The 24,395-nt window shown below is 34.5% G+C and overlaps 1 protein-coding gene across 2 annotated transcripts in view; it reads left to right on the top strand.

Annotated features, from left to right (window-relative positions):
- SGCZ (sarcoglycan zeta) overlaps positions 1–24,395 on the top strand; it is a 406,404-nt gene that overhangs the window by 293,946 nt on the left and 88,063 nt on the right. The window lies entirely within an intron of this gene.

Below are 24,395 nucleotides of genomic sequence, written 5' to 3'. Positions count from 1 at the left end.
AAACTAAAAAGTTTAATTCTTGAACCTTCTGAATTAGCAATCGCTAGAGGTTTTGTTTGAGAATACTCAGTAAAAGATTCCTTTTTGTAAAAAAAAAATATTTTTTTCTTTTCTGAAACCTTCCTTGCCCCTTAAAAAGAATTTCTCATTCTAAAGAAATGAGATTCAAAGCATGTATATTTTAATACTTCAAATGACCTCACCATTGGGAATGGAACATCTGACTTTTTCATTTTATGTGGAGACCAGAAAAACAAGATTGGTGATATGTGTAAAATGCAATAAAATAAAGAATGGCTTTGTATATTCTTAAGCCCTTTCTGATGTTTATCTACTGCATTCCCTTCCTTCTCTTCTTTCACTCCCTACCTCTCTTCTTTTTCCCTCCCTCCTGAAGTACAAACAATATTGTTAAACTACATAATGTCTCTAGAATTTAATTCTTCAAAGCACATCATTTCTAATGTTGCTTAAATGTAATTATTTTATCATTTAACAGCAGATTGTTACAGAGGAAAAAAGAAAACCAAGATATTATGTATTCAGAAATTTAATGTAGTTCATTTTAACTCACTGTCTTTGATTCAGTTATGCTATTTACATTAACATTGCAAATTAATTAAAAATTAATTTTGAAATACTGGAAATTTCTTAATTCATTTTACCATGCAAGTGATGACCTATGATCAGAGGTGAATATTGCAATGGTTTTCAGTCAATCATTAGCAAAGAATTTTAATACGCATACTGAACATTTGACAGGAATTAAAAGTGTGTTTACCTTAAATGCCTCTCTGGAAAATTGTTTTGAAATTTGTTTTCTATGTTTATGAAAAACTTTGAGGTACATTAATAAATGAGATCATAACAGTTTCCCATTTCTCTTAGTTCACTCTGGTATTAATACATGTGTGAGATGAACAGGTAATCTCTTTGTCCTCTTTTTCTTTAAAATGAAGGTCTTTCAATGTTTAAGAGAGTAGCAATATTGTCCTAGGAAATGAAAAATTCTATAATAATTAACAGCATCTTCCCCAACAATGTTGATTTTTTGATCACTTTATTGAACAGGTATTCATTTATTTTTCAACTCACCATACCAATGCTATAAAATATTCATCATTTTTATTTTATAATAGCAGCTAAAATAGTATTAAGTAGCAAAGATAAATCTATGTAAATGCACTATAAAACATTTGGTAATAATTTTCTAAATTAATGCAAATATTGTAGCTTTGATATTGATCTGAATTTGAGGGGGAGGGAGGGAGAGAACAATGACAATGGAAAAGTCAGTGCATAATTATATGAAGGACCATTTAAGTAGTAATCACTGCTACCAAGAGTAAAGCAAAACAATGAGATTCTGTCTCCTAAATACAGAAAGGTATCTCCAAAAGGGAACCTTGGATGTGGATTTATTTTTTCCTAGAGTACCTTGCTGTGGAAACATATGAGCACCTTTAAAGTAGCTTCTGTAATAGTCTAATATTTGTTTACAATTTTTACACTACAGAGTTCATCAAATTAACTGAAGTACATTGTCCTTTATCTGTATCTAAATTGAAAAAAAAAACCTAAAACAACACATTTTAAGCATTGCCAAATCCTAATATCTAGTAGAACAAATAAATTTAAAATCATGCCTGAAGAATGAACCTCTTTAGTATGAACATTCTGATACATAGACTTTATGAAACTGATGTAATCTTTCCAGGCTGCATAACCATGCTTTTTCTTAGAGGTGCTGAACATTAGTCACGTTTTGTTGGGTTTTCTCAGTTCCTTTCTGCATGTGTGTCTATTATTGTTCCATATCCTGTTACTGTAGGTGAGAGTTGCAGTTTTGGATATTTGCTTGAAAGAGATAGAGTTGGACAAAGTATTTCAACTAAAATATTTTTAGTGTTTCAGGTCAACTTCTATTAATGTTAAGGTTAGGTAACACTTGTTACCTAACTGTAATGTGGTCTACATGTAGACTTGGTTTTCATGATGCAGCACCTGGGAACTTGGTTCATGTTCCAGTCTTTTGGCAGCTTGCTCAGTAGCTGTTGTGCTAAGGTTTCCATTACTTGTGGTGTATAAAACTGTGAGTGTCATTTCCAGTAGGGATTTGTGATGTCACTGTCTGGTGTTTCCCCAGGTGTGTAGCATCTGCATATGTCATTAGATATATTGTCACTGACAGAACTGACCTTTGTGCTTTAAAAATCTAGGAATGACCCAGGTTTTCTGAGCTCTCATTACAGTCAGTCACAACCTAATCAAGAATAGGTTCGGAAGACCTAACCTGCTCAGAAGCCATTATTTTTTACTTTAGGTGATACAGAGGTGAATGCTTTTCCAGCCTATTCCACAGAAGCCAAAATTATTTAAGTTTGATAAACATGGGAGTTAAAATGTACTGTAGAAACAAAAACTCATTTAAAGTTGATGTATTTGCAGTGTTCTACATGCTTGTGTTCTACATGTTCTAAATGCTTATGCTTATTTATTTTCTGAAAGGAGAGTTTGCTCTTTAAGGAAATCTACCCATTCTCTAACACAGACCTTAAAATGGCAGTGAATCATAAACTATTGAGATTACTTGTATTAAATATAACTTCTTGAAATGGGTTTATTTCCTCTTCACTGGTGACACAGTTTGTAGAAGGGCTGCGGGAAGACCTTCGTGTAGGGCATTCAGCCCTGCAGGTCAGGACATGATTCCTATTCCATTACTCAGGACAAAGCAGTTTGGTGGGAAGAACAATGATATTGGAAGCTGGGTATGGCACGCAGGCGTGCTAGATTATGGCCCAGAGGAATGAATGGAGTTCTGTGCATCATATTCCGGACCTTTCTTTTCGTTAGCTGTATCTGAAGCTGATAAAACGTGTTCATTGATAGCACAGTATTCACCTCTGAATCTGATAGTGACTACTGATAAAAGTCCTGGGCAATCTGTTGAGGAGCTAGGCTGAAATGAGCCCCAAAGAAGATCATTTACATGAGGTAAATTACAGGTCTTAAGCTGCCTTTATCAAAAGAGATGTATTGAACTTTGTATATAGGTTGAAAAATTCTTATTTGCTTCATTAAACCCTTGATTATTAAACATAAATGCTAAAATACTTTGAGTTAAATTGGTGAGAGAACAAGTATGCATTAATTCATAAAAAAAACCCCAAAACTCCAAGTGTGGTTTTGTTTTTTTTGTTTGTTTGTTTGCTTTGTTTTGTTTTCCTGGCAGTATACAATTTTCTTTCAATAAGAAATACTGAACAATCCAGGCCTTGGGTAAAGTGAATATTCATTCATGTTTTCTGATGAGAAAGCTGCTTAGAGTGTACCTTTTCCCAACTTTGTTCCTCTTACTTTACACTTGCTGCTCTATCCAGTTAGTGGTGTCTACAGAACCTCAGATGTCTACCAAAAATCTCATGCTCACACAAAAATGATACTTCTGCATTTTCATCAAATGACTTAATTACATGCCAGAACTTAAACTGATACATCAGAACCCGAACAGATAAGAGTTCATTTGATTAGTATTTGACATCTCTATCTCCTTGAAGCAAAGATAGTCTACGAGTTGAATTTTACTGGGAATTTATTTTTACTATGACTATACAAGTTGAGTACTTTTGATTGAATTACAAATCTGAAACCAGTAAACTTAATTTAGACAATATTATATTTCTATGCTTATGAAATTTCCATTGATACAATGTAAAGAAATAATGCAAACTGCATTCTTTGTAGCAGTATCATTAATGAAATGTATGAAATCAAATAACACATAATGCATTAACCTGAATTATTACAATAATTCAATTTTTCTGAATGAAATTTCTTCATTTTACTACTGCATCTGTGAATGAAAACTATAAAGGAACAGTTTTACTAGTTTTCTACATAGCAATAAAAGCAATTCATGGTGTTTTCTTGAGAATGTATTCTTGGCTTCATTATTTTTTACATTTATACATAAAATAATTAAGTATTGAAGAAAACCAAATGTATTCTTTGTTAAATTGTTGCCATTGCAGATAAAACAAGAAAATCATTGTCCCTTGAACTAGAGAGGATTGTTTTGTTGGGTGTTTTTTCTGTACAATTAACATGGTTAAAAGTGTATTCTCATGTACCTAGAGATTGTGTTTTCCAGAGGTCTCCTTAGAAGAGGAAATAAAATCATAGAATAGCTCAGGTTCGAGGGACCTTAAAGAATTTAATGATATAGTTAAACAGAATTTAATATAGATAGAATAGATGGAATATAATGATGTAGTTAATAGTCATGAGAAAAAGGTTTAGAAAACAAAAAATTCTGGATATATGTAAACTGATTGAACTGTTCTAACTGAACACAGGAAACTCTGAAAACTCTCTCCATACATTCTATTTTTAAAATATGTGATTGTATGAGAAGAAACTGCAGGTGGATTTCAAAGGAGAGCTTCTTTCAGATTTTCCTTCTCTCTAAATGGTGACTAGGGAGGCTAAATATCTTTGTAAATTTTTAGATGGATTGTTTTGGGTTTTTTTATTTCCAAACATGAATAAATCTTGACAGATGGAATTCTACAATATATTTTAATCTTCACTGTCTCTCTAAATGATTATAATCATCAACACAGAATTAACCTTTATCAATTCCAGCCAGCATATAGCATATATTTTATTTTATGTTTGGGCCTTAGCTGCCTTTGTGAGAACTCCAGATTCTTTTTTTTTTTTTTTTTGTGAGAATGTCTTTGCTGAGCTTCTCTCTCTCATATGATCTTTTATGCTTCTTCTTTATAGCATTATCAGAAACCTTTCTGAAGTTCAGGAAGGTCATTCACTGCTCTTGTTCACTGAGCCAGTCTTCTCATTATACAAAATCACTAAAAGAGGTGCTGCTTGCCCTTATTAAACCCATGCTCTTATTTTTTCCTATTGCCTTCTTTTCCTTCATCTAATCTGGGTTGCTTTTCAGAGGTATCCGAATCCATAATCTTATGTACTGAAAATGAAGTTTCTGAGGTTTTCCCTTCTTGCAAGGTTTTCATAATCTCTAATAAGGTCCTGCAAGTATGTCATATTTGTTGATTTTGGGTTTGGGGAGGAAGAACATATTCCCTCACCAAACCCTTAAATACATTCTAAAAATTCAAGGCCAAGTCATCCACTCTCTTTTCTGCTCTGTAAGGTATGCTTTTTCTATGCAGTAAAACTAGATAGTCCTGCAATCCTATTACTACTGAGGTATTTTAGATACCAGAGAAATTCCAATTAGGAGATGTCATTGCTTTCTTTTTTTTTTTTTAATAACAAAAATCAAAGACACATGAGAATTTTTATTCAGTATGAACTACAATGCATGCTTCTTGCAGCTACATGTCACAATCTTATCAGATAAAATCTGAAATGCTCCCCTCTTCATTTTTCCATTACCTACTCTCCAGCCTTGCCCTTGGGATCACTCACCTGTCACTGACAATGAAGTCATTATTATGGCATAGAAGACTCCTTAAGTCATTCTGGCTCTCAACATGATGTAGTTCCAATCTACTGAGAGCTCACTGTCAGTTTACTGGCTATGACCAAGATATAAGGGTTTTTTAATCACAAATTTTGCCAAGACAAGTCACTCATATTAGTTGGTGGTCTCTGTAGGGATTGCCACTCTAAAATTAAATTGGCAGAGCTCGCTCTTCATTGACAGCTGATAAGAACTTTTATGATTCATGGTTTTGTCCTTGATTTGCTACATTTGATTGAAACTAGTCTGGGGGTCATCTAGTTGAATAGCACTGTCTTTTGAACACATCATTTTTTCATGTCAACCCGCACTCCTCCTATTACTATTCCTCCTATTATTATGCTGTACAGTCGAGGAGGATCTCTGCTCTTTATGATGAAAACTCTGAGTTAATTTTACTCAGACTTTTTAATTTGGTTGATTACAGCTCATGAATGGTCTATATCCACCCAATTTTATACCAACCTCAGGACATAAAGTTGATCTGGGAACACTTTTTCAGAAGTATGTGGGAAAGTTAATGAAGTATCAGTTATTTTTCTGGTGTTGTTGATCTTGGTATTTTCAGTTTTCCAAGTACATCCTTCATGGAGTGCATCTGTTTTCTACTGGGATAAATGTCAATAAAATCCTGTGATGTTTCAGTTTGACATTCATCATGTCTTGTTTTGGATCCTAATTACTCAAAGTGGATTTGGTTTGAGCTGTTTTAATTTTATGGGCATCTTAACCTGAGGAATGAACTTTCTATTTTCCTGAACAATTTCACCATAAAGTAGTTGCAATTTAAAGAGGCTGAGCAACTACTTAAATAACTCTTGTATTCTTAAAACCATAGAATAGCTAGGATTGGAAGGGACCTTAAAGATCATCTAGTTTGAACCTGCCCTGCATGGACAGGGACACCTCCCACCAGACCAGATTAATCAAAGCTCCATCCGACCTGGCCTTGAGCACTTCCAGGAAGGGGGCAGCCACAACCTTCTTGGGCAATCTGTTCCCAAATCTCACCACTCTCACAGGAAAGAATTTTTTTTTTGTCTAACCTAAATCTCCCCTCTTCAAGTTTTAAACCATTTCCCCTTGTCCTCTCCCTACACAATCATGCAAAAAGCCCTACCCAGCTTTCTTGTAGGCACATGAAGAAAAATTATTACTAATATCTCCATGGAAAATCTGTTCCAAAACTGGAGTGTAAAAGTAGATTGAAGTGAGAGAAAAATCTATGTCTTCCGTTATCTTTTCATGTGGGAATTTACTTACAGTTCTTGATGGAGAATAAAATGTATGCCTTGCACTCCATTTTATAAATTTAAGGTAGACCTTACTTTTTGCTTCTCTGTAGAAACCTTAGAACTATAGATGCATAGAATAAACCTAGGGAAAAAAATATTCATGATTTTATGGACTATATGCATGAATCTTTGCTAAATATTGTTCATTTAAAGCAGTTTTGTTGTTGTTTTGTTTTTTCTTTATATTCAGTTGGAAATAAACACTGACAAGATCTTCAGACTATATATGTTTGAATTCATGGGTGGAACTGGGATAAAGCTACACCCCAGGGAAGGCAGAATTTTTACAATGGAAGCAGCAGAATATTTTAGCATCCTGTACTGAAATTGGTAATTACGGTTTCAGCATTATGGTTGTACAACAAACATCTAAGGATTTTTGGTAAAACTGGCTCTCGGGGTTCAGCTAGAGACTCATTTGTGTCTTTAGCTGAATTAAAATTGGTTGTTCTGCAAAGAAAGTAACAGCAGTTAACATAGTTTGTTAATTTAGGATGGCAATCTGTCATGCACAGTTTTGCATCAGCTACTACAGTACATATTCTTGCTGAAGTTTCTGCAAGTCTAAGCGATAATTGCAGTAGCATGGGTCTAGGTTGGGAATGGTGAATTTTCTTTTGGTTTGGAGCCAAAGTAATTCTTAAAAATAGAAAGTTATTGTACATAATTCTCATTAGCAAGAGATTGTGTCAATACTGTGTTGATACTAAACTTGGCAATCCAATCCAAGATGTCACAGTCTTTTAGTAGGAAGAAAAATTGAAGTTTTCAGTAAGAGTAAAAAATAGCTAGAAAGATTTTTTTTTTTTCTCTTGCTAGATCAATGTATAAATACAAGGTTTGGAGAAAGTTTATTTTTGTCTCTGAGTTTCTTCACTGGTATGCACCAGATCAGAATCTTCATATAAATCTGTGGTCTCTTGAAGTAAACTAACTACAGAATCCCAGAAGGAAAGTGTTTCACACTTGTGTTGTTATTTTAATAAAGTGTAGGCACTTTGGAATGTCAATTAACTCTCCTGACAAGCTGAGTCAAAATGCTGGCACAGAAAATGCAAAAAGTGGATAAGCTTTTTGCAGGAACAACTACTATACATTCTATAAGCAGAAAATTTGTTTTTAAAAATATTTGCATAAAAATACCATTATGACTGTTTGGATCTTGGATACTACAGCTTGTTCATTTAGGATGCTGGTGCTGCTTCTCTTAAAAGGTACTTAGTATAAGCATGAAGTAATTTTTTTAAACACTGATTCATATTTCATATTGATTAGTATACTAATTTTTGTAATAGCTTCGTTGATTGGTTAGTGTGAATAAGGGTAATAAAATTTTGTTCTTAACTTGGAAAATAAGGAAAACTGTGGTAGCATTTGAATTGGTGGATCTCCTATACTGCAAAAATAAAGTGCTGGGATTACCTCGAAACAGCTGATGCAAGAATGTAGTGCTTCTTTTTTTATCCGATATTAAATGGTGTTGTTTGGATACTAGGAAAAAATTCAAGTAAGTGTATGGAAAAAGCAGATATATTGGAGGAAAAAAAAATAGTGCTTCTACTTAGTTCTGGCACTTCCTGCTCCTTTTTATTTCCTCAAAGGTTTTCTCCTGCTAGTTGAATAGCTTGAAATGCTTTAAAAGAATTTCATAAACCACAGAAAACTGATATATGAAATACTGTCAGAGTATGCAAGAGGCAGTCTTCTCCTAATTGAAGACGGCATTTCGTAATTTCATATATTGTTAGCATTTTAAGGCACTTAATTTTTCCTCACATTTCGAGAGGAACATTAAGAAAACTGTTTTAAGCTACAAATAGTGCTATTAGGATTTCTGTATTTCTGGTCATCTGTTCTGTACCTTTCTCAGGTTTGCAGTTATTTTTCGGTCTGGGTTTTTAACTGCGGATTTCAGCAATTTGGTGTAATTGACAATCAAAACATTGGAAGAGGCACCTGATGAGCATGGCACAGATGCTTTGTGTGAATTCAAGTAGTATAAATCAATAACTAATGAGGCATTCTGCAAAGAATACTTCAGTGCATATTTCTATTTCTATAACAACAATAGGCATAAATCTAGTTTTGACCTTGACTTTAGCTCTCATAAGGTGATATCTATCTACATCCATATAACGTGATCTCTCCACCAAGTTTTCAGTTAGGTGACTGTATTTCACACACATCCCTGTCACTAGATAAAATGAGAACCACATGGCACCAGTATCTCCCACGTGTTTCAGTTTCTACATAGGAACCACATAGGTCATACAGACCTATAACCACAAGGTCATACAGTGTCTGGTATGGATGAGAGTTTGTCCAGGACCATAAAGTGTTCCAGTAACTGAAAAGAAGTTGCAGATGCCTCCAGCATAATATAGCCTGGCTGCTATGTTCCTTTCCATTGAATAAAACAAGTTGAAACTTGGAACACAGCAAATAGAGTAAATAAACATAAACCAAGCCTTAAGCGTGGATGAGTCCAAACTAAAATCTAACACATGCTTCAATTTAACCTGTAAAGACCAGGGAAAAGAGTCCAAACTCCCTTAGTTCTCCTAAAACAGTAATGAAATTATCCTTTATAAGTTGCATAGCGATGCTTGCTTCAGACCATCTGAGATTACCAATTTTTATACGTGGATTTCTGTGTGAAATGATGAGACACATACAATTTTACACTTGGGTCAAATTACACTTCATGTACATAATGAAGTTAAATTTGTTGTATGATGTTGTATAGCATATCCCTTAAAGCAAACTACTCTTAGATAAAATAACTAAAAATATTAAATATATGAATGTTTCCCTTTAGTGTATGAAGGTCAATAGACACTTCTGCCATTATTTTTAGGTTCTGCAAATTTGTGATTTTCAAGTTTTTCTACAGCAATTTAATAATCTTAACATTTTAATGAGTTTTGATTTATTTCTTTTTAAGAAAAACTTTCAGCATTTGTTCTTGAAGATAAATTACACGTGAATGACTCACTTCCCTGTAGCTGGGCTTAGTATCTCAGAATTTCATCTTGTAGTCCTTTTAAAATGTGATTTTAACTTTTTAAAACAAAATCTCCTATGATCCATATAATCAAATTTAGTGTTTTAGTTAGCATCAAGAGTGTGAAATGCCCCTCCTAATCCTCTCCAAATACTGTCCTGTGGTTTGTATGGCACTTGCAGCATGCAATCCATTAATATAAAACCATTAATATAAACCATTGGTATATGGTCTTGCAGCAAGCAAACTGGAATCCTTTTCTGCAAAACTAAGCTGAAATATGCTGAAGTATAACAAAAAAAAATGAAAAAAGTAATAATGTTAGGTCCTCAGCACTTTAAGTTTCATTGCAAAAATCTGTTTTAATTGTATCATGTTGTTGTAGGTATAACCAATTCCTTGCTTCTACTAATTAAGCAATTCTTCTTTTGCTTTGCTTCCTTAAAATGAAAAATGCTAGTTAGTCATCCCACCTGGAGATTTAAGCAAAAGGCTTAATTAATATTATCTGTGATCTGGAAAATGCAGTCACTCACAGAGACCTTGGATATATAGGTTAAGCTAAAGTAATACTGATAAAATTCTGAAGACTGAAATGTCTGAACTAGAAATGTAGCTGAGGAATCATTATCCTGAGAATAAATGAGAAACCTTTCTTCTTAAAAATTTTCCCCCCTAAAGTTCATTAGATTTTTTTTTTTTTGGCTCTTATTAGACTTTGAATATTTATTCTTCTCACTTGTAATACTCTTTTGATTTCCTGTTCACATAAGAAACTATTTTAAGAAAGTTTCCATGGGCTGGAATCTCTATGGCATTATAATCAACAATTCTGTGTATGCACACAGTTTTCAACAACTTTTCACAGTCACCTTTCCTTCGCAGTTTAGGTTTTCCTTGCTAAAGTATTTAATAAATTTTTGTTTTCCTTTTTTATTCACTCTCTTTCAGATCTTCAGGTATCTATGTAAGAAGATATGCGTATGCATATGTAAGAAACATGTCTTAGAATTTATTTTGCCAATCATTCAAAGGTTTCAGGTTCATAATGTCTTCAGAGTTATTTTGGGTTTATTGTCACTGTACTAATAACCCTTTTGATTCATTAATATTTTTGTGGCGAATCCTTTTTTTGATGGAGAGAATGATTTTATTTGAATTCTATTTTTTTTTTCTACATGCCTCTCCCTAAACAGTAAACCTTATGTATCCTATATGTACCTAGGTGTGCTGGGCCTCTAGCTTAGCAAGATTTAATCAGTCTTCTTTCAGTGTCTTGGAAAGATCTTTGGTAATTCAATGTTTTACTACTTTATTTTGGTTTTTTAGCAAACAGAAATACCATTCATAAATTGAGAATAAAAAAGTGTTATCAAATGAATATGATGCAAAGCTGGGAAACTCAGTCAACCATCTGCTTGTTTTTATGTTTTGGTCTTTCTCCTTAAGGCAAGAATGAAGGGTAAGAATGATATGACATTTTTAACAGTAAGAAATTCACCCTCTTTAGACTGAGATAAGCCTTTTAAAGGTAAAGCATCAATCCAAAGAATATTTTACCACCCAGCTGATATTTCTTACTGCATTTGAGACCAGGGAGTGCCATTTCTAGGAGTTATGTGAAGGCTTAGAATTTAGACCATTATTGTCTTTATGCCATTTGCTTTTGTACTACGATGGGTACAAATGTACAGCACTTCCCTATCTCACAAAGATGTTTTACAGCTAGATACTTTTAAAGATTGTGTGTAGTGTTAGACAATGCCAGCAAACAAGAACATCAGGGCATGGTATTAAAGTACAGATGTATTGTATTTGTATAGAGTTTTCTATATTAAGCATACTGAGATCACCCAATAGTGTTCAGTGTCCTCGGTTACTGTTACAATCACTATTGTTTCCTGTCTTGAAGATCAAGTTTGTAGCCACCTTTCTAAGATCATCCTTCTTTTAAAATATATTTCCTGGGTGTTTTGAAACTGATGAGGTATAAATTGCTTGTGAGATATGGTAATTATACTGACCAGAAGCTATAAAAAATAAAGCCTGGCATTATTTTATTGCTTTACTAGGTAGTTTGGCTACTGAAGCCACCAATACAATATCCCAACTAAAAGGTGAAACTGATAATGATGTTGCTTCTGATTGGGAAAGACGGATAAGGAGTTTTATTAATTGTTTCTAGCAAACGTCTTCATCCTTTGTGATGCTTTGTGGACAAGAGCACTGACATTAGGAGAGCACATGTAAAGAAGCAGCAGCTCTGTCAATGTAAGATAAAAAAATTGGAAGACTGAGTTCATCCTGCTTGTCTGAAATGTTTCTTTCCAAAATAGTGCAAGTAAGCTCTGACTCTCAGCGAATGTTTTTATAGCATCATAATGCTATATTTTTCACTAAAATGCATTAGAAATGCAACTTCACATCCTAGAACTTTTTCATGGGCCTGATGTTTCCTACAGCTTTTTTTGCTTGCTCCTTTTCAGAAATGAGTGAAGCTTGATCATAAAGATAGTATGCGAAGTGTACCATGTTCTGAGAAACTGAAGATCTCATTGAATTACTGGAGCTGGAAAACTTATTACTTGCCTTTCCCTCTATATGAAATGTTGTATTTTCCTCTATTTTCCATGAGAATTAATCTTTATCCTCTGCAAGGATTAATTTAAATTTTTCTGACTTTCTGGGGCATATACCTGTGTGTGTGTGTGTGTGTGTGTGTGTGTGTGTGTGTGTAAAAGAGGGAGAAAGCGATCCTCATCCCAGACATAGGGCTGTAGGAGATTCATTTTCAAGTTACTGATCTTACTAAAGATGATTTAATTCAAAAGGACTATAGTCACTAATCTGATGATTTTTTTTTTTCTGGGAAGGGTTTTCTTATTAAGGATTTATTTCTTCTGGATTTGATTTTTTAAAATGTCTCTTTTAAAATTTCATCTGAATTATGTAAAAATTCCTAACTACCTTTTTTCCAGGCACTTCTTAAATTTCCAGAATGAGTGAGGAAGCCCTGCCTGATTCTTATGCTTCTAAAGCATGGCAAGAAACGAAAAGCACTTTCCAAGAGAGTTTCAACAGCTTAGAAATAATGAATACAGAAAATTCTAGAACTTTGACCAGTTTTCCTGGCAGTATATGCTCAGAGAAGAGGCTCAGGATGAAGTTCTATAAACTGAAAAAAGCATTTGTTCTTTTGAGCCTTTTGGAATTGTAGAAGTTGGCAAATAGTGCTTTCTGATGTAGGTGCAAGTCTTGCTTTGACAGCTTAAGGTCTGTGTTATGTGAGTTGGTTTCTGTCCTTTTCACCTTTCACAGGTGAGAGAGGTTGTTGTCTGACATTTAGATCCACACTCACTTTGAGGCTGGACATGTTTTCCTGGCTCTGAGACCATGTCTACAGTTTTTGATGTAGCTCTGTTACGATCCGAGTTATTATTTTATATTTTGATTGTGAGGAAAATTCAGCCACTACTCATAGATGATGCATTAATTTACAAAAATAACAAGCTTTATGATTTAAACAAGTTACAAAGATTTATTTTAGGATTCATACAATTAGCTACTTTGGAGAGAAGAGTCGTTAAGAAGAGAAAAGAAGGGGGGGGCGTAATGAAGATGTTATCACTGTCCGCCGGCCCTGGCCTCAGGCTGGAGTCGCTCCTGCTGATCTGGGGTTCTTGGCCTCTCCTTTCCTTCGCTGTTGCTGTCCTGTAGCTGAAGCCAAAGTAGCGAGAGAAGGGGGGGGGGAAGAGTAAGCCGCTGCTTCTCCTTTTCTCCTAGGTTTTGTTTATACGGCACAAAGAAGAGGGGTCTCTTTTTTGCATAAGTCCCAGATACACACAGACTTCCCGGAGATGAGTCATCCTTATCTTTTAGTCTTTTGGGTGTCCTGCTACTTTTATTGTCTTTGTCTCCACCATGCACCAGGAGGCGACCTGATAAGCATTCTTATCTTTTAGGTGTCTGTCAGGCATATGGTGAGGTAAAGATATGTTAATTGACAGTATGTTGCAACAGATCAGGAAGAAGAAAAAAAAATTGATTCAAGAGACATATTTTGTATTTTCAATTCAAAGTGTTTACATCAGGCTCTTTTATGTTTAGTGTGAACCTCCAGTGTTGGAATTTTTTTTTTATTCCATGGAAATTTTTCATGTCTTTTAAAAATGATGCAGTTTGCAGTGCAGGCATGCATATTGTTCCTTAGCCAGAGAACACAGGAAGGATCTGGGAAATTTTTTCTTCATGTTGTTATTCTCAAGAACAAAAATCCCCATACTGTATTTTTATACAGGCCAAAGTGACCATGAAATAACATCCATGCTGCTTGAAGCAGGTGTGATGTTGGATACAATATAATTTGCATGTCAAAACATGAAGGTACATTCAGTGCCAGAAGTCTCTCATCTGATTCATCAGTGTGCACATAGACACCAGGGTAAGGAAAACAAAGTGGTCAATCAAAACTTATTTATATATTTGTGACTGACTTCTGAGATTCAGATTGCCAGAGTATATGGTTACTTCACAGAAATGTCTAAGATGAATTTCTCATAAAGATTCATATGAGCAATTGAGATATAAAGATGATTTTTTCATATAAAAGTTGAGATAATTATTTATTATGTTAGTTTTTTTAATGAAAAAAATATTATTTATGCTTTATGTCTCATCTTTTTCAGGAGCCACAGTATGAGCAGCCATCTCTAAAATTATGAAATCTCTCACTCTACTTTCCTTTGGTATAAATTATGTATTATTCTCAGAAGCTCCTGCCCTTACAGACTTACAGGAAATTCTGGTCATCATTCATAGTGATTTCCTACCTTACCGTACCCCATTAGGACACATTGAAAAGGAAATTAAAAGAAAAGGAAATCATGTGCCAACCTTGAGCTGTACACCAGCTGAAAGCCAATAATTGAATTGCAATAATCCAGTAAATGGATGAAATTTAAATAGCATTGATTTCAAAAAAGTGAACCTGGAGTTGTAACTGCCAGTGGGACAATATAGACATTGACAATCTTGTCAAATAAGGAGCTTATATTGTCAAGGTAAAATAGCTAATCACACTTATGTAAAATCTCTGGAAGCTTGATTTGACTTGACCAAAGTAAGGATTCATCTTAAATATATTGCAGTGTTATTCAGTCTCAGTACAGATCCTAAGTGAACTAAATACTATCAGTTGAAGATTTCAGGGAAATACTTTTATTGCTAGTAAATGTATCTAGTTGCTAGCAAGGTAAGCTAGATTTTCTAACTATTAATTAAATTATGCTCATGTTTGTATGCTCAATTAGGAAAGAGTTGGTAAAGATCCTTATTTCAGGTTTATCAAATTCTAAGAATTTGATTTTTTTTTCAGGTTTTTTTTTTGGTTGGTTGGTTGGGTTTTTTTTCCAAAATACCATTCAATCTAAAAATAGTGCAGTAGTAAAAATGCCTGGTATCTGGGGAGAATGTGCAGGATTTATTTGTGCAGGGCTTATTTGTTTGTGTTGCTTTCACTTTTGGTAAGCAGTAGTATATACCTACAGCTGTAGTTTCTCATAGATTTTAGAATAAGGAGGCCTCTGTGAAAAAAGCAAGGAATATTGGATAAGGTTTAGATTTCATTGAAGTAAGATTGCTGGTAAGTGCTAAGGCTTTGAGCCTAATTCCATAACAGATTAGGACTGCTTCCTTCTTTGTTAATGAAAATTAATAAATTTCTGAAGATTGCAGTAAATTAATATTTTTTCATATTTAACTTAAAATATCAAATGTGAGATGCCAAAAAAAAAGATAATTTTTGTAATATTCACTGCCAGTGCCCTTGAATACAATTACCATTGTAGTTCATGCTGGTAAATGACCTGTTGGTCTAGTTTTTCCCAGTTAGAATTGTCCAGTAAAGAAACCTTGAGTGTCACAAAAGAGTATGTTATGTTTAATTATTATTCTCCTTCACTGTTCCATATTTCTTCCACTTATGTCTGATTCAGATTTTGCAATCTGAAGATTCAGATAACTTGTTTGCTTATTTTAATATGCATTATTTATTATAGCAGTAGGTGTTCAGTTTCCTTCAGAAAATCTCTAATCCTTTCTCAAAATAGATTGTATATCCTGTGTATCCTTAGTAATTACCATAAAACAATTATTCATTATTTGTTTTTTTAAAATCCTAATGGTTTTAAATGTATGGTATTGTGCTTTTATTAGCTGTCTCTTGTCATTGGATTAGAACAGAAGAAGAGAAGTCATAACCCTCTTTCACTATATTATGCATTTTAATCTTGATTCTGTTGGACAAAACTCTCAGTGGCCTATCAAATTTAGTTCCTGACAGACAGATACTTTCAGATCACTCATTTAATTTTAAAATGGTTAGGTAATATCTTTATTTTTAAATCTCTAAAATAGGATTTCTGAATGAGCCAGAGGTTTTTATCAGAGCTTTGACACAAGTGCCACCAAAACACGTCAATATATTAACTCTTATGTCCACAGACAGCAATACCAACACTAAATTGTCAGTTAATTTTTCTGTTGATAGTTTAGTTTGAGTAAATGCTGTTGTTGAAGCATTCCAGATGTGTCTTCACCAGTGGAAATGAAACAGCCCAGCTATCAGTTAGCCAACAACTCCAGTCTCCAACTTTTTGACAACTCTGATGATGTAAGATTTAATGACAAAAATGTTCATAAATGGAAAAGCTGAAAGGCTACTGGTATACTAAAACCATCAGCCTAATATCCCCAAAGAGCAGCTGTTTTGGTTTTAATTTCTATTTTCATATTTAATTCAACAAAACTCATTCTTAATTATAAAATTGCCTTCTATGAGAATTCACCTGCTGCACCAAAGTGCATTGTAACCAGAAGCCTTTACCTAATAGCAGAGCTCCATCTGATTGCACTGGACTCTACCTAGGTCCTTAGTAATTTAATGTCAAATGTTATCTGAAGCAAAATCGATAGCTTTTAATAGCAGCTCTTGAATATTTATTGACCTATAGAAGCAGTGCCCTTTCAACATGCTAGCCTGTTTGGGACATCATTTATGTATCTGTTTTACTTTAATCACACTAAAAATTGGTCTGAAATATAAATTAAGATGGTATTTTGAGAATAATTAAAATATGTGTCCAAACCTGTCTCACATTTGCAAAAGTTGAGCCCACTGTCCCTGTTATTTTATTGAATTACTCTGCATTTATGAAAATATACTGTACTATAGAATGAGCAAATTTCAGAGAGTTACTCTTTCTGCAGCAGGGTGTGCACAATCCATACCTAGTCTTTAGAGCTGCTTCCATTAATTTACAGATATTTATGAAGGATGTAGGAGGGAAACAGCAGTGAAGATTAATTAGTCTTTTGTTGTCATAGAAGAAATATTCTTCAGTATTTTGGGATATTTCCAAGCTGGCACAAGTAATGTTTTTAATAGATAACTAGCTGACCATCACAACTTCTCTCTGGTTGGCTTAAATGCAATTAGAGAACATTTTCTTTTGAAAACCTTAATCAGTTAACATTAGCCTGCAGGAAACTAAAAGCAAGTGCCTTTATTTCCTTTCCCAGATTTTGTAAAAGTCTTTATAGCATTTCATTAATAGGACTGACATTGGTGGAGGCTGCATTTTTGTGTTCTAAGACTGCATTTTTTTCAGGCAAAGTTTTCTTAATCTTTTAGCTTCAATTTTTTTTTTTTTTTTTGTTATTTTCAGCTTGTAATATCTGTAATCAATATACAGGACTGTACAACATAGGTGCTTTTCTTTCCTTACCCATCTGCTCATGCTATTATCTTTCCTGTCCAATAAGCAATAATGATTTGAGTGCATAATTTATGCTTTATATAATACCATTTTTCTTCACTAGCTTTTATATATAATAACTGGTGTGGAACACATTGTGGTTTTGTAGAACTGCCATGCCTTTGTAGTGTTTTTCTGGTATATCTTAGCTTGTCCTTTTGAGATAAATCCTACCCCATAGGCCTTGTTCTTTGTAACTTGTCATATATATTTATTTTAATGAATTAAGTAAAGGAAAAATAAACTTTGAGGTTTATGGTATTACACAGTAGAAGTGAGAGTGACAGAATTAGTTGCTTGGTAACTAGCTACATCTTGTCCTTGAGTTCTTCACTTGTTTTGAAGTTTTTCTAAAGCTCATAGTTGAAACACATTTTTCTTCACTAGAAATCCTCCCAATTTTTCTTTGGTTAAAAGACCCTTGTTTGGAAAAGCAAATGAAAACTTGCTTATCCTTTCAGTCTTTCGGATTGGAAGGGTGACTGTGAAATCAGAATAACAAGATACTTAATTAGTTATGACACATTTTGCAGTGACTTTCTGTCCTACCTCCTCTCTATTTCACACTTTTTCACTCCATCTTTCTTCCTCCCTTTTTCTTTCTCATTTCTTCCTTTGACCCTCTGTCTCATTCTATTTTTCTCTCTTTATGCTTTTTTTTTTTTTTTTTTTTTTTTTTCCCAGTTTGTTGGTTGGGTTCTTTTTGGGGGGTGGGAGGATGTTTTCTTGTCTTTCTGGGTCTGCTTCAATTTGTATAAATCCTGAAGATTGGGAGAAATCATTAATGTGATAGTGTAAGCACATAAGTGGTTGGAGCATTGACTTGGAAGAGTAGCACCTCGGTTCCATTAGTGATCTTAGTAAAATTTTGTAAATTTAATACAAACTTTGAAATGTTTTCTACTACTTTTAAAATTTCTTAATGTGGTTTTGCCCAGATCTCACTGAGTTCATTATAGTAAATGCCTTTCTGTAAATTTCATTCATCAAAATTTGATCCTTAATCCCTATAATATGAAGAATGTATAGGGCTGGCTCATCTTTACCCCAAACACAGTTCCCAGGTGATTAAAAGTGTTTCCTTGCACCACTGAAAACAAATTTCCATTTTGTCACCTGCAAGGTGTACTCTCTATAACTCATGCCCCACAGTGATGCTAATCTTCTTATGTCTCACAACTTCCTACTAAGCACAACTTGCTTCTGTGTTTTGTATTGGAGAGGCTTGGTTTACCTTTGCTCTTCCTGACTATATGGAGCAGTAGATTATATAGGTGTGTCAGATAATATCTCTCATTTTTTCCCAAATATGTGGAGGGAGGGAGAGAGAATACAGGGTGGCAAAGACTTAAAGGACTAATTGTCCTTTTTCTCTAAAAGTTTATTACCATTGAAAGACAGTTTCCAGTCTTCTATAAAATGCAACTAGGTCTAATCATATTTGCAAACTAATACAAAGAAGCCTCCAAATGGGATCCTCTGACCACAGGGAAATGTTGCCTCCTCTTGATATCCTGCAAAGAGACTCAATCTGTCTCAAGGAGAAGAGCACTGTGAGTGTGTCAGTGTCTGCTCACAGTATGGTGTTCTGTGAAGTAAAGGAATTACACTGAGAAATTTTGAAAAGGCTTTAAAGACTCAGCAGGTTTTTATCTTCTGAACTAAATTTTTTTCAGAGCAGTCAGAGATTTCAAAGTGTGTTAGGAAGAGTATAGCTTTTTCAGCTGAAATATTAACTAAACAAAAATGACTCAGTAGAAATAGAAATAGAAACTGGCAGGTTTTGTTTGGGGGATATCATATGCTAACTTCTCATTCTTTTGGCAAAGGTATTTAGAGTCCAGACAGACTTTTCTGGTATATCAGTGATTCCAGGGAAGGAAAATATATTAAAACTCTGGAATATTGTAAAGATTAAAGAGGATACTGTTTTAAATTTTAGCTCCAAAATGTAAACAGAAAATTTTAACAGATGCAGGTAATGAATCCAAAGTTCTAAGGGCATTTTCATCCTTACCCATTCACTTCCACCATTCTTTGTACTTTCCAGAAATTACGAGAATTTAAGCATGGGCCCTACTGTAACAGTCTTCTAGTGCACAGTTTTTGTACACTGTATATAGACTTCATAAGAATAATACCTATAGGAGTAAAAGCATAAAATCATGTAATGAATGGTTGTTTTAGTAGAGTGTAAAAGTGAAAAAAGATATTGGTTTAATCTTGCACAAACCATGTTAATTTGTTAGTTTCATAATTTCTTGAGTTTGATACATAAATGGTATTTCGCTTCTTTAGTTGGACTTTCAAGATAAAAAATCAAAATGAGAAAAGTGATACAAAATAATAGCTACTTTAACAAGGTCACTGTTAGGGATAGAACTCATTCTCAGTTCAACTTATGTAATTTAAGCAAAATTATTAAATGATACATGCAATAAGCTTTTGAACTCTCTAGAGCTGCTGGTAGACACAGCAAAAACTGTATGTCAGTGTGTCTTCTGGTAACTTGATGACAGCAGTAGCACCACTGTTATACATAGTCTAGAATACTGAGTTCTGTTTCCTATTTCAGAGGGAATGTCTTTTAGAAGTCAGAGGTATTCTGTCTTCTGGCCTAAGGTGGTTGGTAAACACTCAAGGACCACTTCTGAGCTCAAGACCGGGGCATCCCAATGGGAAGGAAATCAAGAAAGGGAACTATGAGACCAGTATGGTATAACAGGGAGCTGCTAGGTATACTCAAATGGAAGAAGAGAACCTATAGATTGTGGAAGCAAATGTCACTCCAGTCTTCAAGAAAGAGGGCCCAGGTAACTACAGACCAGTCAGCCTCACATCCATCCCTGGAAAGGTGATGGAACAACTTGTTCTTGATGCTGTCACCAGGCAAGTCTTACCAGGAGCAGTCAACATGGCTTTACTAAGGGGAAGTCATGCCTGACCAATGAATTAAGCTTCTATGAAGATATAACCAGTTAGATGGATGATGGCACAGCATCATTATGTTTCTTCTTTTCTGGCCAGTGGGAACTTCACCAGACTGTCTGAAATTTCCAAATATGACAGAAAGATATTTTATAGCTTCATCTGCTGGATCTGCGTGGACTTGTGGACTTTCAGGTTCTTCAGATGGTCTTGAACCTCTTCTACAGTGGGGGATCTTCCTTCTTGCAGTCCCTGTCTTTGCCTTCTGTAACTGGGCTGTAGGGCCAAAGCCCTTGACAGTGCAGTCTGGAGTGAAAATGTCACTGAGCACCTCAGCCTCCTCTCTACCCCATGTGGCCAGGTCGCCTGTTTCGTTCTGGAGAGGGGCCACATTTTGCCTAGTCAACCTTTTTATGACTGATGTGCCTATGGAATCTTTTCTGGTTGCCCTTGGTGATCCCTGGCCAGACTTAGTCTATCTGGGCTTTAGCTTTCCTAACTCGATCCCTGGCTTCTCAGACAAATTCATTGTCCTCCTTCCAGGCTACCTGTCCTAACTTCCACCCACTCTAGGTGGTCTTTTTATATCTAAGTGTGTTCAGGAACTCCTTGTTCATTCATGGGGACAGACTTTTTAGTAGAGCAATAGCACAAGGGGTAGTGGTTTTAAACTGGAAGACAGTACACACAGACTAAATATAATGGAGATTGCTGTTTCAATGAGGGTTGTGAAACACTGGAGCAGGTTGCCCAAAGAGGTGGTAGATGCCCCATCCCTAGAAATATTCAAGGTCAGGCTGGATGGGGCTCTGGCAGTCTGATCTAGCTGAAGATGCCATTGCTCATGGCAGGAGGGTTGGACTAGGTGACCTTTAAAGGTCCCTTCCAACCCAAACATTTTACGATTCTATGGTATTACCTACATTTCATGTGCATGCATTAGAACATGTCAGTTAAATATCAGTGTGATTAGATATAAACAATAATTTGAAAAAGGACTCTCAGTGCCAGGCTAGTAGTTGTTCTTTTCAAGCTTTATAAAGAACTGATTGATAAAAATATAAATGCATTCATTTATTATGGTTATTTAACATGAAATAATTAAAAAAAAGTGAATAAGTGAAAAGTGAATAAGAAAATAAGTGAGTGTTTTTCAGGTGAGGCTAGAAAGCAAAGTTTAAGCATATGCAGTAACCATATCTCTAGTGGAAGTCAGATGCCATCAGTACTCCACAGCAGGGTTGGGTTTGGAAGGAGAAAGGAGTTTGTTTTTCTGAAGTGTCTAGTGTTTAAATGTGGTTTGGCTGCATAATATCTTTATGAGATTGTGTTGAGCTTGTCGCAGATGTTTCCAGCTGGAGGCTTGAGAATGGGACACAATAGAACTTAACTATCACTCTAATTATTACGTTATAAAATTACAATATCCACCCTCCAAAACTGAAGTGTTATTTTTATTTTTTCTTTTTGAATGACACAGCATTGTTATTATTTTCTTGCTCGAAGCCTGGTTGGCACAGTTGATAGAGAAGTCAGAGAGAGACATTTGAATTCCTTCGTGCTGAAAAAGGGATTAGACCATACCTCCTACTTCTTGAGCAAATGCTATGATCATTAAACAACTTAAAAAACTGAGTGGTAGTAGTGACAAAATCTGCACATGTAGTCTCAATGCTCTATTTGTGGGCTGAGGATAAGAATCACTGTTAACAAATCCTTAGTACAGAGGCACCTAGTGACTTTAATTCATACAGGAATGTTAGTTTTGTATATGGATGGGACCAAAACTTTCAGCATCCCAGTAATTATTTCTTATAAAAAGAAAAGCACTGAAGGTACATGATGTACTTGAGCAGATAAAATAGGGTTTTATGGGATAAGTTTCAAATTAGCCTTCTTATAAGAAACCATAAGTGCTTTTCTTGCGCCTCAAATGCAAAATCCTTAGATGAATTTGAACATAAATTGTCAAGGATTATTTGATTTATGTGTTCTCTTCAATGTGTTTGTTACCAGTACAGGAACAGAACTTTATTTTATTCCCCATCAACTCATACAGAAACAACACTTAGCCCCTTTAGAACAAGCGGCTTTTCTCTAAGTTTCTATTCATTCTTCCTTTCATGGTAATTCTTGTTAATTTATCACTGCTTATAAATCAGCTGCATATGAATAAATTGATTAAAAAGAAATAAAAAATTTAATTCCAGATTAAAGATAATTGATTTGCCTTAAAAAAAATCTGAACATAGCCAGTCTTTCAGACCCTGTTATCTTTCCTTACTCATGGTGTCAGTTTTCATTCTCATCTTTCTGCCTCTGTTCCCTTTTCCTTCTCTAAAAATAACAGATTTCTTAGCAAGAGTAGAAGCCCATATAAATCTCTGTTGCTGATTCCCTGCTGGAAACAGAGTTGCATCAAATCCTTGTATAATCTTTTTTGCAGTAATGACTCAAAGTTTGTGCTATAGCTTGAGTTTCATAAGTTATTGTTGAAAGGTAGGTTTAAATAAGAACAGAACATTTTTTTTCTATTTTAATCCATGTTTTGGAAAGAATATATAAGATAAAATTCTGTGCTTTGTATCTGCACTGAAAACATCTAGTAGCTATGAATATGTCCTGGAGCCATTCTTGTACCCCAGTGATTTTGGCAGCAGCCTGTAGAGATCATCTGCTCTCTCAGTAATTTCTTAAAGATGCTCCTATTTTTGCATTTTGCTGTAGGTCACTCTGGTTCAGCTATGCTACCAGGACTAATTTGGCATGGATTTATCCATTATTTTTTTTTATTGTCTCTCTTTTTATGCAATACTGAATGCAAAAAATTACTTTGTAGTTGGCCTCAGCGTGTAAAAGTTTCCTTGCCACTGGATGACTGTTCACAAAACTTTCTTTTTGTCAATCTTGGTGACCTAGTGAGGCCAGTAATGTTTCTTCTTGGTTAATGTGCAGATCTCAAGTATATCTGATTTGAAGATTGGGAAAGTTTCATGTAGCCTGCAGAGTGAAAGGAACTAAGAGATAAAAATAATTTGAAAACCAAATAATTGATTTCCATTTCATGTTAGTCTTTCTGGTGCTAAGATATGGTTATTAGTTATTTTAGAAACCTCTGGTAAATAAATGTACATAAAGTTCTATAGGAAAATCTAGATATAACATTAAGGTACTGATACTTAAGAAACAAGAAACTTTAAAACAGTACTTTAGAACAAATTGCTGTAGAACTAAATATTTTTAATATCAGTTCATTTATTAACATTAATAAATATTGTACTCTTGTGAATTTATTTAGATGACAGATGATACAATTCTAAATTACCAGGCTATATTATTTTTCAGAATACAAGAGTTAACTTCTTACCGCACAACATTTGGTAAATAAATACATGTGTAACTAGACTAAGTAAGAGACTGTCTATTTCTTTGAAGTTTATCAAGTTTAAGAACGAGTTGAATGTTCTTTTAGAATTCAGTTGCAAATGTCAGTCAGATCTGTGTCTTTTTTTGTACTCATAAATCATGTCTTATAGACTCTAATACGGTTCTGGAAAAAACCTTATCTTCACGTTTGCCACCTGGAGATCACAAAGTTCTAAGGTATATATATCCTTTTGAAGATCTTACTGAGTTGTGGTGAGATAGCAGGTTTCACGTAAAGGCAAGTCTTCATGCATGACTAAATTATACAAATTGTTCTTCATCCAGATTGGTTTTTATTGTAGTATTTATTATTTACCTCTGAGGAAAGAAAATACTGTCAGCTTTACTGGGACTCATGTGGGCACCTAAAGAGCAAAATTTATAATCACTTCATACTTGTTTACATTCACAGAATC

This window comes from Calypte anna, chromosome 4A (genome assembly GCF_003957555.1).
Source record: "Calypte anna isolate BGI_N300 chromosome 4A, bCalAnn1_v1.p, whole genome shotgun sequence".
Classification (NCBI taxonomy): domain Eukaryota; kingdom Metazoa; phylum Chordata; class Aves; order Apodiformes; family Trochilidae; genus Calypte; species Calypte anna.
The sequence above is the reverse complement of the archived record's forward strand: the minus strand, read 5'-3'. Positions and strand labels throughout refer to the sequence as shown.